A 15805-nucleotide genomic window follows, 5' to 3' on the forward strand; every position below is an offset into this window, starting at 1 on the left:
TCTTTGCCACAAGTCGAGCTTCATAGACGGTGACATTACCGTCCGCGTTCGTCTTCTTCTTAAAGATCCATTTATTCTCAATGGCTTGCCGATCATCAGGCAAGTCCACCAATGTCCATACTTTGTTCTGATACATGGATCCTATCTCGGATTTCATGGCTTCTAACCATTTGTCGGGCCCACCATCGCTTCTCCATAGCTCGTAGGTTCATTGTTGTCTAACAACATGGTATCTAAGACAGGATTACCGTACCACTCAGGAGTAGTACATATCCTTGTCGACCTATGAGGTTTGATAGCAACTTGAGCCGAAGCTTCATGATCACTATCATTAACTTCCTCTTCAATAGACGTAGGCGCCACAAAAAACATCTTTCTGTGGTGCATCACTCTCTGGTTGAAATAAAGGTTCGACAACCTCATCAAGTTCTATCTTCCTCCCACTCAATTCTTTCGAGAGAAACTCCTTCTCGAGAAAGGACCCGTTCTTAGCGACAAACAATTTGCCCTTGGATCTGAGATAGAAGGTGTACCCAACTGTCACCTTTGGGTATCCTAGAAGATGTGTTTGTCCGCTTTGGGTTCGAGCTTCTCCGGCTGAAGCCTTAAGAATCGCAGCCCCAAACATTAAGAAACGACAACTTTGGTTTCTTGCCAAACCAATGTTCACACGACGTCGTCTCAACAGACTTAGATGGTGTCCTATCTAAAGTGAATGCAGCTGTCTCTAACGCATAACCTCAAAATGAAAACGGTAGATCGGTAAGAGACATCATAGATCGCACCATATCTCATAAGGTTCGATTACGACATCCAGACACACCATTACAACTGTGGTGTTCCAGGTGTCTTCAACTATGAAACAATTCCGCAATGTCTTAAGTGATTGCCAAACTCATAACTCGGAAATTCTCATCGATCAGATCGTAGGAATTTGATCTTCTTGTTATGATGGTTCTTAACTTCACTCTGAAACCGCTTGAACTTTTCAAATGTTTCAGACTTGTGCTTCATTAAGTAAATATACCTATATCTACTCAAATCGTCAGTGAAGATGAGAAAATAGCGATATCCATCGCACACTTCAATTCTCATTGGATCACACGCATCAGCATGTATGATTTCCAACAAGTCACTTGCCCGTTTCATTGTACCTGAAAACGGGGTCTTAGTCATCCTGCCCATGAGGCATGGCTCGCATGTGTCAAGCGATTCAAAATCAAGTGACTCCAAACATCCATCGACATGGAGTTTCTTCATACATCTTACGCCAATATGACCTAAGCGGCAGTGCCACAAGAAAGTGGTACTATCATTATTAACTCTACATCTTTTGGCGTGAACATGCGTATTACCATGACCGAGATTCAATGAACCGTTCACATAGGGTGTATGACCATGAAAGGTATTATTCATGTAAACAGAATAACCATTATTCTCTAACTTAAATGAATAACCGTATTGCAATGAACATGATCTAATCATATTCATGCTCAATGTAGACACCTGATAACATTTATCTAGGTTCAATACTAATCCCGAAGGCAGATGGAGCGTGCGATGGTGATCTCATCAACTTTGGAAACACTTCCAACACACATCGTCACCTCGCCCTTAGCCAGTCTCCGTTTAGTCCGTAGATTTTGCTTCAAGTCACCAATAATAGCAACTGAACCGGTATCCAATACCCAGGTGCTACCAGGAGTACTAGTGAGGTACACATTAATAACACGCATATACTTTGAAGTTGCCCGCCTTCTTATCTACCATGCATTTGGGGTAGTTCCGCTACCAGTGACCATTCCCCTTACAATAGAAGCACTTAGTTTCGGGTTTGGGTTCAACCTTGGGTTCCTTGACTGGAGCGGCAACTGGTTTGCCATCCATGAAGTTTCCCTTCTAACCCTTGCCCTTCTTGAAACCAGTGGTCTTCTTAAACCATCAACACTTGATGCTCCTTCTTGATTTCTACCTTTTGCGGTCTTAAGCACCGCGAACAGCTCCGGGATTAACTCCATCCCTTGCATGTCATAGTTCATCACGAAGATCTAGTAGCTTAGTGATAGTTGCTAGAGAACTCTATCAATAATTATCTTATCTCGAAGTTTAACTCCCACCTGATTTAAGTGATTGTACCACCCAGACATTCTGAGCACATGCTCACTAGCTGAGCTATTCTCCTCCATCTTGTTGGCAAAAGAACTTGTCAGAGGTCTCATACCTCTCAACACGGGCATGAGCTTGAAATCCCAATTTCAGCTCTTGGAACATCTCATATGTCTTATGGCATTCAAAACGTCATTGGAATCCCGATTCTAAGCCGTAAAGTATGATGCACTAAACTATCAAGTAGTCATCAGGATGTGTCTGTCAGGTGTTCTCAACATCCACAGACGACGTTGTAGGGGTTTGCACATCGAGTGGTGCATCAAAGACGTAAGCCTTCTGTGTAGCAGTGAGGACACTCCTCGGACTACGGACCCAGTCCGCATCATTGCTTACAATATCTTTCAACTTAGTCTTTCTCTAGGAACGTATTGAAACAAGGAGCTACAACATGAGCTATTTATCTACAACATATTTGCAAAGACAATTTAGACTATGTTCATGATAATTGAGTTCATCTAATCAAATTATTTAATGAACTCCCACTCAGATAGACATCCCTCTAGTCATCTAAGTGATACATGATCCGAATCGACTAGGCCGTGTCCGATCATCACGTGAGACGGACTAGTCATCAACGGTGAACATCTCATGTTGATCGTATCTTCTATACGACTCATGTTCGACCTCTCGCTCTTCCGTGTTCCGAGGCCATCTCTGTACATGCTAGGCTCGTCAAGTCAACCTAAGTGTTTCGCATGTGTTCCGAGGCCATGTCTGTACATGCTAGGCTCGTCAACACCCATTGTATTCGAACGTTAGAATCTATCACACCCGATCAACACGTGGTGCTTCGAAACAACGAACCTTCGCAACAGTGCACAGTTAGGGGGAACACTTTTCTTGAAATTTTAGTGAGGGATCATCTTATTTAAGCTACCGTCGTTCTAAGCAAATAAGATGTAAAACATGATAAACATCACATGCAATCAAATAGTGACATGATATGGCCAATATCATTTTGCTCCTTTTGATCTCCATCTTCGGGGCTCCATGATCATGGTTGTCACCGGCATGACACCATGATCTCCATCATCATGATCTCCATCATTGTGTCTTCTCGAAGTTGTCTCGTCATCTATTACTTCTACTACTATGGCTAATGCTTTAGCAATAAAGTAAAGTAATTACATGACGTTTAAGTTGACATGCAGGTCATAAATAAATTAAGACAACTCCTATGGCTCCTGCCGGTTGTCATACTCATCGACATGCAAGTCGTGATTCCTATTACAAGAACATGATCAATCTCATACATCACATATATCATTCATCACATCCTTTTGGTCATATCACATCACACGGCACATGCTGCAAAAACAAGTTAGACATCCTCTAATTGTTGTTGCAAGTTTTTACGTGGCTGCTATAGGTTTCTAGCAAGAATGTTTCTTACCTACGCCAAAACCACAATGTGATATGCCAATTTCTATTTACCCTTCATAAGGACCCTTCTCATCGAATCCGATCTGACTAAAGTGGGAGAGACAGACACCCGCTAGCCACCTTATGCAACTAGTGCATGTCAGTCGGTGGAACCAGTCTCACGTAAGCGTACGTGTAAGGTCGGTCCGGGCCGCTTCATTCCACGATGCCGCCGAATCGAGATAAGACTAGTAACGGCAAGCAAATTGACAATATCGACGCCCACAACAACTTGTGTTCTACTCGTGCATAGAAACTACGCATAGACCTAGCTCATGATGCCACTGTTGGGGATCGTAGCAGAAATTTAAAATTTTCTACGCATCACCAAGATCAATCTATGGAGTAATCTAGCAACGAGGGGAAGGAGAGTGCATCTACATACCCTTGTAGATCGCTAAGAGGAAGCGTTGCAAGAACACGGATGAAGGAGTCGTACTTGCAGCGATTCAGATCGCGGTTGATTCCGATCTAAGCGCCGAACAACGGCACCTCCGCGTTCAACACACGTGCAGCCCGGTGACGTCTCCCACGCCTTGATCCAGCAAGGGGAGAAGGAGAGGTCGGGGAAGACTCCGTCCAGCAGCAGCACGCCGGCGTGGTGGTGGTGGAGGAGCGCGGAACTCCAGCAGGGCTTCGCCAAGCACTACGAGAGACGAGGAGGGAGAGGGGTAGGGCTGCGCCAAGAGAGAGATCAAATCGTGTATTGGGCAGCCCCCATACCTCAAGTATATATAGGGGGAGGGGAGGGGGCTGCGCCCCCTCTAGGGTTCCCACCCCAAGGGGTGCGGCAGCCCTAGATCCCATCTAGGGTGGAGGCCACCAGCGGGAGAGGGGGAGGCGCACCTGTGGTGGGCCTTAGGGCCCATCTGCCCTAGGGTTTGCCCCCTTCCCCTCTTGGAGGCGCCTTGGGCCTTGGTGGGAGGCGCCCCAGCCCACCTAGGGGCTGGTCCCTTCCCACTATTGGCCCATGTAGGCCTCCAGGGCTGGTGGCCCCACCTGGTGGACCCTCGGGACCCTCCCAGTGGTCCCGGTACGCTACCGGTGATGCCCGGAACACTTCCGATGGCCAAAACCATACTTCCTATATATCAATCTTTACTTCCGGACCATTTCGGAACTCCTCGTGATGTCCTGGATCTCATCCGGGACTCCGAACAACATTCGGTAACCGCGTACATACTTTCCCTATAACCCTAGCGTGATCGAACCTTAAGTGTGTAGACCCTACGGGCTCGGGAGTCATGCAGACATGGCCGAGACAACTCTCCGGTCAATAACCAACAACGGGATCTGGATACCCATGTTGGCTCCCACGTGCTCCACGATGATCTCGTCGGATGAACCACGATGTCAAGGATTCAATCAATCCCGTATACAATTCCCTTTGTCTATCGGTACGATACTTGCCCGAGATTCGATCGTCGGTATCCCCATACCTTGTTCAATCTCGTTACCGGCAAGTCTCTTTACTCATTCCGTTACACATCATCCCGTGATCAACTCCTTGGTCACATTGTGCACATTATGATGATGTCCTACCGAGTGGGCCCAGAGATACCTCTCCGTTTACACGGAGTGACAAATCCAGTCTCGATTCGTGCCAACCCAACAGACACTTTCGGAGATACCCGTAGTGCACCTTTATAGCCACCCAGTTACGTTGTGACGTTTGGCACACCCAAAGCACTCCTACGGTATCCAGGAGTTGCACAATCTCATGGTCTAAGGAAATGATACTTGACATTAGAAAAGCTTTAGCATACGAACTTACACGATCTTGTGCTAGGCTTAGGATTGGGTCTTGTCCATCACATCATTCTCCTAATGATGTGATCCTATTATCAACGACATCCAATGTCCATGGTTAGGAAACCGTAACCATCTATTGATCAACGAGCTAGTCAACTAGAGGCTTACTAGGGACATGGTGTTGTCTATGTATCCACACATGTATCTGAGTTTCCTATCAATACAATTCTAGCATGGATAATAAACGATTATCATGAACAATGAAATATAAGATAATAATAACTAATTTATTATTGCCTCTAGGGCATATTTCCAACACCTTGTTCACATTGGGGTGATCATTGATCCACTTTCAACTTCGTTCAAGGTACATTTGGTATTCGTTCTTCTCTTTCTACCACTCACATTTTTCTCTTGGAGTGATGGATAGGCAAGGCATTTCATCTTCGGTCTTCGACAATAACAACAACGTGAACAACTACATCACCATAGCGTCAATCTTCGATCTACAACGACAAATGCAAGGCGCACAACCAAGATTGCGAGAGCGCATCGAGAACCTCTCCATCGACATTCGTCACTCCAAAGAAAGGAAAAGGGACTACATCGACAACAAGCTTTCCGCGCACAAGGAGGAGCAAGATGCAAGGATGGAGGAGATTCAGACCTTTTTGATCAACCGTTGTCCCCCTTCATCATCCTCAAGGCGGCGACGTTCAAGTCACAAGTCTTTGGAGCGCAAAAAAATGCAAGCACAAGTCGTCCACGTCCACATCTCCATGGCGACCACCATCACGTTCGTGATCCACATCGTCATGAAGGGCAAGTCACCTCCAAGCATCATGTGCATGACGACGACGAATGCCATCGAGCTCAAGCACGACAACGACATCATCAACATGAAGATGCTCCACAAGCGCAAATGCACAAGTCCCAACAAGCACTACTTCACGCCAAGTCCAAACTTCATGAGCACAAGAAAAGACCACGAGACGAGCACCACCAAGAGGACGCTACGGCTACCACCACCACCACTTTGGCATCTTCGCCAAGTGTTCTCAAGGCATCTTCGCCTTTGTACGTACGGCATCTTCGCCTACTTCCCGTGAGTTCGCCTACATCGACATCATCAAGTACAAGGCGAACACCTACGAGCGAGGGCGACACTTCCATCTTAGGAAGCCCCTCAGGGAAGATGGCCGAGCATGGGACATTCCCTTCGGTCATGGAATCGAGCTACGAGGTGCCACATCATATGGTCCTCCTACAACAAGACGGCGACAAGAAGGTCGAGCAAGGGCCATCCCCTTCGACCACGGCGACGAGCATGAACCTCTTCAACAACACGAAGACGGCGCCCATATTGGACTCATACTCCGAGTCAAGCTACGAGACCACACATGAGACATTATCTTTGGTCTCGAAGGAGAGTGATGATGTGGCATCTTCGGCCTTCATCCACGGCTACGACCACGACATGATTGAGCATGGAGACATTTGCACCTACATCTCTCCGACACCCACATATGACGAGATGCCCCAATTCCCATGTGAGGAGAGACACCCCACCATGAGTGATATGAGTGACTCCACCATATGTGACATTGAGTGCATTTCCTATGAGAGGATGAGCGTGACCACCACTAGCCCCACACATGAGAGTATGCCACACATCCTATGTGAGGTTGAGAGCCATTTGAGTGACTCCACCAACCATATGAGTGAGAGCATCCAAGAGGGAGTGAGTGAGGTAGTTGACACGGCACGTGAGGCCACTATGATTTCTAACGACTTAACCTCTACATCGAGTGTGTTTTCTTCTTTGGCGCTAGGTCTCCTACATGACGACATGCCTATCCTCGACGAGTCCATACCTCCAATGGAGACAATGATGGCCATGGTGGAAGAAGATGCACCACCCACATGGTTCCATCACGATGAAGATGACCACGACTTGGTCTTCGACACCTCACCTACAACACATGAGCGATGCTCTAAAGGTAACATACGTGATGGTGCTTCTCTTGTCCCACTAGTGGACTATCTCACCAATGATTGCTTGCATGATGTTGATCCACCTATTCCCATGCTTCATGCTAGTGCGACTTCTTCATGTCATGACTTACCGATTTATGATGAATATGATGATGAGCATGTTGAGTTGCCTAGTTGTGATGCTATGCTCCATAGGATATCATGTGAAAATTCTATTGGTCACATCATGTTTGATAATCCTTTGAACTTGTCATATGCTATGAGTGAGATCTCCCATATTGCATCATTTCAATCTCAACATATTAACTATGCATGCCCCATTAAAATAAACCCCATTTGCACTTATGGCATAGAAGACGAGATGATGGTCATTGGATTTTGTTTTTCATGTGATGATATTGCCATGCTTCCTTTACATGATTTGCGTAATTCATCTACTATACCATGCCATGATCACATTGTTCCAAATATGCTTTGTTTTGGATGTTGTCAATATTCTCCAAGAGATGTTTCCATTAATGCTCATGAGGAGACCCCCATAGTTTCCTCATACATATTAGAAGATTTTGATGCATTCCATACTTCGCATAATTATCATAATGGCTTACACCATATGCATTCCACGCATAACAATGCTCTACATATTTCTCATGATGCATTGCCCAATTTGAGTCTCCATTATGCTATACATCACAACAAACCTATCATGATGGATGACATGTTTCTATATCATGCATATCATTTATTTGAGCATTGGATATTTTGTGCTAACCAACACAAGCACATGCGCATCATGATGGATGATGTGTACATCTACCACGCACACACAATTTTCCCTTTGTCTTTGTTTTGTGTAGGTACTCATGAACAATCGTCAACCTCACAATCCCATGAGTTGACGAAATGATCTCTTGAGAGCAAAGATGACTTGGGATCTCGTGAACTATCCTTACCATCGTTCTCTTCGCGCAACGACTATGCGCATCTCTTCTACTTGGCTCTCACATGGCTATGGGCTATATATCACTTGTTACTTTATGCCCATTATATCTTGTTCCCTTTGCATGCTATGCCTCTTTCTATGATTTTGCCATGCAATTGTGACCCTTGCTTGCATCTACCCATGATTCACCATTTTACTACTCCTATGTGTATTTGTATGCTTGGTGGAGATCCTTGTTGCTATTGCCATGTTTATCATGTGCCTCATGCTATTGTTGCTTGTTGTGTTGGGAGAGTCATGATGTCCCATTGCTATTTACATATGGCCTCTCGCCAATACATTGATGATACTTTGCTCATATCCTCCTTTCATGCTTGTGCTATGTCATGTGGATTATTCATGCACACTATTTGCACCCATGACATGCTTGCCATGATTCCTCCTAGTATGTTGCATCTTCGCACTACTAGCTTGCTTGACATGATCGCTATGATTGCTTGCTTTGACGCATCACCCATGTTCTATTCTTACTCTATTTCTTAGGTTTATGACGTATATGTTCATGCCTCTCATATGATATATTTTGTTCATTGTCGCTTGCCTCCAATTGTTGCATCCATGATTATTGATCTTGGAGACTTGGACACTTTACTTGTGATGCATGCTTGCTTGATTGTGCCTATTCTATTTAGTTGTTCTCGCATCATATGCTTCCACACTATGATATGCTCCCTTGTCCTTTCTTATGATGAGCATGATGCATACACTTGTTGGGTATTTTACCACACGAATGATAGGTTTTGCACTTCCGCTACCCTAATTTGTTTTTCCGAGTGTTTGTCATGTTCTTTCATTTTGAAGGATTCACAAGGTGGCACCATCATGAAACACCTTGGTCATGTGAAGGCGTACATGATGCACAGCACCAACATTTTCGACATCCTCCTAAAGGTGAACTCATTCCCTTTGAGCCATTCTCAAATACTCATATTGGATGGGTCATTCTTTCATTGTTGCCTCTTTCTTGTTGTCTACATGATACATCTATTGGATGGAGGACCTACATTGGAGATGGACCCTATGCACCTTCAAGTTGAGGAGCGCCACGACATCGAGCTATGGTACAACACCACCCATAACAAATTTGTATCTTATGCATGGATTGACTCACATTATGATTGCCTTGTTGCATTTTGTATTGCAATGTCATCCATGATATATGAGCTTGTGCATTTCCTTAGAAAATTTGTTGTGATCTTTCTTGATGGCATATTCATACATCATGATCATATTACCCATCATCAATTGCATGATCACATACTCATCTTGAGCATCCATTGCCATATTCATGCTATTGATAAATCGTCTCTCTATGACATCATTTTGCACCGTGGTTGCATTGATCGTATTCATAACACATTTGTGTGCACAATGAATGTTTTTGCTCCCATGAACGCTTTGCATATCATTCTATATCATCTTGATAAGCTTCATGCGCTTTGCCATGAACAATCTTACGACACAGACTCATTCTTACATGATGGACACCTTGTGTGCGCTAACCATTGTATTTCCGAGTGTCCTTTGTGTTTGCTCTTTTTGCATGTGTACCACTCTGGAGACACCTTGGAGTACTTGGTGTTGGGGAACGTAGTAATTTCAAAAAAAATCCTACGCACACGCAGGATCATGGTGATGCATAGCAACGAGAGGGGAGAGTGTTGTCCACGTACCCTTGCAGACCGTTAAGCGGAAGCATTATGACAACGCGGTTGATGTAGTCGTACGTCTTCACGATTGACCGATCCTCAATACCAAACATATGGGACCTCCGCATTCAGCACACGTTCAGCTCGGTGACGTCCCACGAACTCACGATCCAGTAGAGCTCACGGAAGAGTTTTGACAGCACGACAGCGTGATGACGATGTTGATGAAGCTACCGTGACAGGGCTTCGCCTAATCACCGCTACAGTATGAACGAGGTGGATTATGCTGGAGGGGGGCACCGCACACGGCCGGGAGAGATCTTTGTGATCAACTTGTGTGTCTAGAGGTGCCCCCTGCCCGTGTATATAAAGGAGCAAGGGGGATGCCGGCCGACCCTTGTTGGTGCGCCAGGAGGAGGAATCCTCCTCCTAGTAGGAGTAGGATTCTCCTCTTTCCTACTCCTACTAGGAGGGAGAAAGGAAGGGAGAGAAAGAGAAGGAAAGGGGGGCACCGCCCCCCCTCTCCTATTCCAATTCAGACAGAGGGGAGGAGGCGTGCTTCCTGCCCTAGGCCGGCCCCTCTCTCTTTCCCTTATGGCCCAACAAGGCCCATTAGCCCCCGGGGGGTTCCGGTAACCCCTCCGGTACTCTGGTAAAATCCCGATTTTACCCGGAACTCTTCCGATGTACAAATGTAGGCTTCCAATATATCAATCTTCATGTCTCGACCATTTCGAGACTCCTCGTCATGTTCGTGATCATACCCGGGACTCCGAACTACCTTCGGTACATCAAAACATATACACTCATAAAACTGATCGTCATAGAACTTTAAGCGTGCGGACCCTACGGGTTCGAGAAGTATGTAGACATGACCGAGACATGTCTCCGGTCAATAACCAATAGCGGAACCTGGATGCTCATATTGGTTCCTACATATTCTACGAAGATCTTTATCGGTCAAACCGCATAACACTATACGTTGTTCACTTTGTCATCGGTATGTTACTTGCCCGAGATTCGATCGTCGGTATCCCAATACCTAGTTCAATCTCGTTACCAGCAAGTCTCTTTACTCGTTTCGTAATTCACTATCTTGTAACTAACTCATTAGTTGCATTGATTGCAAGGCTTATAGTGATGTGCATTACCGAGAGGGCCCAGAGATACCTCTCCGACAACCAGAGTGACAAATCCTAATCTTGATCTATGCCAACTCAACTAGTACCATCGGAGACACCTATAGAGCACCTTTATAATCACCCAGTTATGTTGTGATGTTAGGCAGCACACAAAGTGTTTCTCCGGTATTCGGGAGTTGCATAATCTCATAGTCATAAGAACATGTATAAGTCATGAAGAAAGCAATAGAGTAAACAAAAACGATCAAGTGCTAAGCTAATAGAATGGGTCAAGTCAATCACATCATTCTCCTAATGATGTGATCCCATTGATCAAATAACAACTCATGTCTATGGTTTGGAAACTTAACCATCTTTGATCAATGAGCTAGTCAAGTAGAGGCATACTAGTGACATTATGTTTGTCTATGTATTCACACATGTATTATGTTTCCGGTTAATACAATTCTAGCATGAATAATAAACATTTATCATGAAATAAGGAAATAAATAATAACTTTATTATTGCCTCTAGGGCATATTTCCTTCAGTCTCCCACTTGCACTAGAGTCAATAATCTAGATTACACAGTAATGATTTTAACACCCATGGAGCCTTGGTGCTGATCATGTTTTGCTCGTGGAAGAGGCTTAGTCAATGGGTCTGCAAGATTCAGATACGTATGTATCTTGCAAATCTCTATGTCTCCCACCTGGACTTGATCCCGGATGGAGTTGAAGCGTCTCTTGATGTGCTTGGTTCTCTTGTGAAATCTGGATTCTTTTGCCAAGGCAATTGCACCAGTATTGTCACAAAAGATTTTCATTGGACCCGATGCACTAGGTATGACACCTAGATCGGATATGAACTCCTTCATCCAGACTCCTTCATTTGCTGCTTCCGAAGCAGCAATGTACTCCGCTTCACATGTAGATCCCGCCACGATGCTCTGTTTAGAACTGCTCCAACTGACAACTCCACCGTTTAATATAAACACGTATCCGTTTTGCGATTTAGAATCGTCGGATCAGTGTCAAAGCTTGCATCAACGTAACCATTTACGATGAGCTCTTTCTCACCTCCATAAACGAGAAACATATCCTTGGTCCTTTTCAGGTACTTCAGGATGTTCTTGACCACTGTCCAGTGATCCACTCCTGGATTACTTTGGTACCTCCCTGCTAGGCTAATAGCAAGGCACACATCATGTCTGGTGCACAACATTGCATACATGATAGAGCCTATGGCTGAAGCATAGGGAACACTTTTCATTTTCTCTCTATCTTCTGCAGTGGTCGGGCATTGAGTCTTACTCAACTTCACACCTTGTAACACAGGTAAGAATCCTTTCTTATCTTGATCCATTTTGAACTTCTTCAAAACTTTATCAAGGTATGTGCTTTGTGAAATTCCAATTAAGCGTCTTGATCTATCTCTATAGATCTTGATGCCCAATATGTAAGCAGCTTCACCGAGTTCTTTCATTGAAAAACTCTTGTTCAAGTATCCTTTTATGCTATCCAAAAATTCTATATCATTTCCAATCAACAATATGTCATCCACATATAATATTAGAAATGCTACAGAGCTCCCACTCACTTTCTTGTAAATACAGGCTTCTCCAAAAGTCTGTATAAAACAATATTCTTTGATCACACTATCAAAACGTTTATTCCAACTCCAAGATGCTTGCACCAGTCCATAAATGGATCGCTGGAGCTTGCACACTTTGTTAGCACCATTTGGATCGATAAAACCTTCAGGTTGCATCATATACAACTCTTCTTCTAGAAATCCATTCAGGAATGCAGTTTTTACATCCATTTGCTCATAATCATAAAATGCGGCAATAGCTAACATGATTCGGACAGACTTAAGCATCGCTACTGGTGAGAAGGTCTCATCGTAGTCAACTCCTTGAACTTGTCTAAAAACTTTGCAACAAGTCAAGCTTAGTAGACAGTAACATTACCATCAGCGTCTGTCTTCTTCTTGAAGATCCATTTATTTTCGATGGCCTGCCGATCATCGGGCAAGTCAACCAAAGTCCACACTTTGTTCTCATACATGGATCCCGTATCAGATTTCACGGCCTCAAGCCATTTTGTGGAATCTGGGCTCATTATCGCTTCCTCGTAGTTCGTAGGTTCGTTATGGTCATGTAACATGACTTCCAGAACTGGATTACCGTACCACTCTGGTGCAGATCTTGCTCTGGTTGACCTATGAGGTGATGACCCACAAGTATAGGGGATCTATAGTAGTCCTTTCGATAAGTAAGAGTGTCGAACCCAACGAGGAGCAGAAGGAAATGATAAGCGGTTTTCAGCAAGGTATTCTCTGCAAGTACTGAAATAAGTGGTAACAGATAGTTTTTTGATAAGATAGATTGTAACGAGCAACAAGTAACAAAAGTAAATAAAGTGTAGCAAGGTGGCCCAATCCTTTTGTAGCAATGGACAAGCCGGAACAAACTCTTATAATAGGAAAAGCGCTCCCGAGGGCACATGGGAATATCGTCAAGCTAGTTTTCATCACGTTCATATGATTCGCATTCGATACTTTGATAATTTGATATGTGGGTGGACCGGTGCTTGGGTGCTGTTCTTACTTGAACAAGCATCCCACTTATGGTTAAACTCTATTGCAAGCATCCGCAACTACAACAAAAGTATTAAGGTAAACCTAACCATAGCATGAAACATGTGGATCCAAATCAGCCCCTTACAAAGCAACACATAAACTAGGGTTTAAGCTTTTGTCACTCTAGCAACCCATCATCTACTTATTACTTCCCAATGCCTTCCTCTAGGCCCAAATAATGGTGAAGTGTTATGTAGTCGATGTTCACATAACACCACTAGAGGCTAGACAACATACATCTTATCAAAATATCAAACGAATACCAAATTCACATGACTACTCATAGCAAGACTTCTCCCTTGTCCTCAGGAACAAACGTAATTACTCACAAAGCATATTCATGTTCATAATCAGAGGGGTAATAATATGCATATAGGATCTGAACATATGATCTTCCACCAATTAAACCAATTAACATCAACTACAAGGAGTGATCAACACTACTAGCAACCTACTAGCACCAATCCCGGACTTTGAGACAAGAATTGGATACAAGAGATGAACTAGGGTTTGGAGATGAGATGGTGCTGGTGAAGATGTTGATGGAGATTGCCCTCTCCCGATGAGAGGAGCGTTGGTGATGATGATGGTGATGATTTCCGCCTCCCGAAGGGAAGTATCCCCGGCAGAACAGCTCTGCCGGAGCTCTAGATTGGATCCGCCAAGGTTCCGCCTCGTGGCGGCGGAGTCTCGTCCCGAAAGGTTCCTTCTTATTTTTTTCTCATCGAAAGACCTCATATAGGAGAAGATGGACGTCGGAGATCCACCAGGGGCCCACCAGATAGGGGGGCACGCCCTAGGGGGGGCGCCCCCACCCTCGTGAGAAGGGTGTGGCCCCCCTGGCCTTCATCTTTGGCGAGGATTTTTCTTTATTTATTTTAAGATGTTCCGTGAAGTTTCAGGACTTTTGGAGTTGCGCGGAATAGGTCTCTAATATTTGCTCCTTTTCCAGCCCAGAATTCCAGCTGCCGGCATTCTCCCTCCTTATGTAAACCTTGTAAAATAAGAGAGAATAGCCATAAGTATTGTGACATAAAGTGAAATAACAGTCCAGAATGCAATAAATATCGATATAAAAGCATGATGCAAAATGGACGTATCAACTCCCCCAAGCTTAGACCTCGCTTGTCCTCAAGCGAAAAGCCAATAACAATAAATATGTCCTCATGTTTAGAGGTAGAGGCGTCGATAAAAATAAAATACGGACATGAAGGCATCATGATTATTCTCATAACAGCAACATATATAGATTTTGTCATATGATTACTTATGTTCAAGTGATGATCTATTCACAATGCAAAAGTATAAATCATAAACCTTATTGGGCTCCGACAAACTATAATCTCAGTCATTGAAGCAATTGCAATTTATCATAACATGGGAAAGAGTCTATGTCAGAGCTAAAAAGCAAGTTCACATACTCAACTATCATTTAGTCCTCCATAATTGCTAACACTCACGCAATACTTGTGGTTAAGGAGTTTTAATCGGACACAGAGAAAGATAGGGGCTTATAGTTTTGCCCCACAACCTTTTACCTCAAGGGTAATGTCAACAATAATGGTTCATGCTCCCCTACATCCAATTAGATATATATATATATATATATATCATGTTCTTTCCAACATGCTGAGCTTGCCAAAGGATAAAATGAAAAAGAAAAGGTGAAGATCACCATGACTCTTGCATAAGGTAGAAGATAATAATAGAAGATAGGCCCTTCGCAGAGGGAAGCAGAGGTTGCCATGCGCTTTTATGGTTGGATGCATAAAATCTCAATGCGAAAGAACATCACTTTATATTGCCCCTTGTGATATGAACCTTTATTATGCAGTCCATCACTTTTATTACTTCCACATCACAAGATCGTATAAAGCTTATTTCTCCCACAACAATCAATCATACATATTTAGAGCAATTTTTATTGCTTTGCACCGATGACAATTTACTTGAAGGATCTTACTCAATCCATAGGTAGATATGGTGGACTCTCATGGCAAAACTAGTTTAAGGGTATTTGGAAGCACAAGTAGTATTTCTACTTGGTGCTG

This window comes from Triticum dicoccoides, chromosome 4A (genome assembly GCF_002162155.2).
Source record: "Triticum dicoccoides isolate Atlit2015 ecotype Zavitan chromosome 4A, WEW_v2.0, whole genome shotgun sequence".
Taxonomy (NCBI): domain Eukaryota; kingdom Viridiplantae; phylum Streptophyta; class Magnoliopsida; order Poales; family Poaceae; genus Triticum; species Triticum dicoccoides.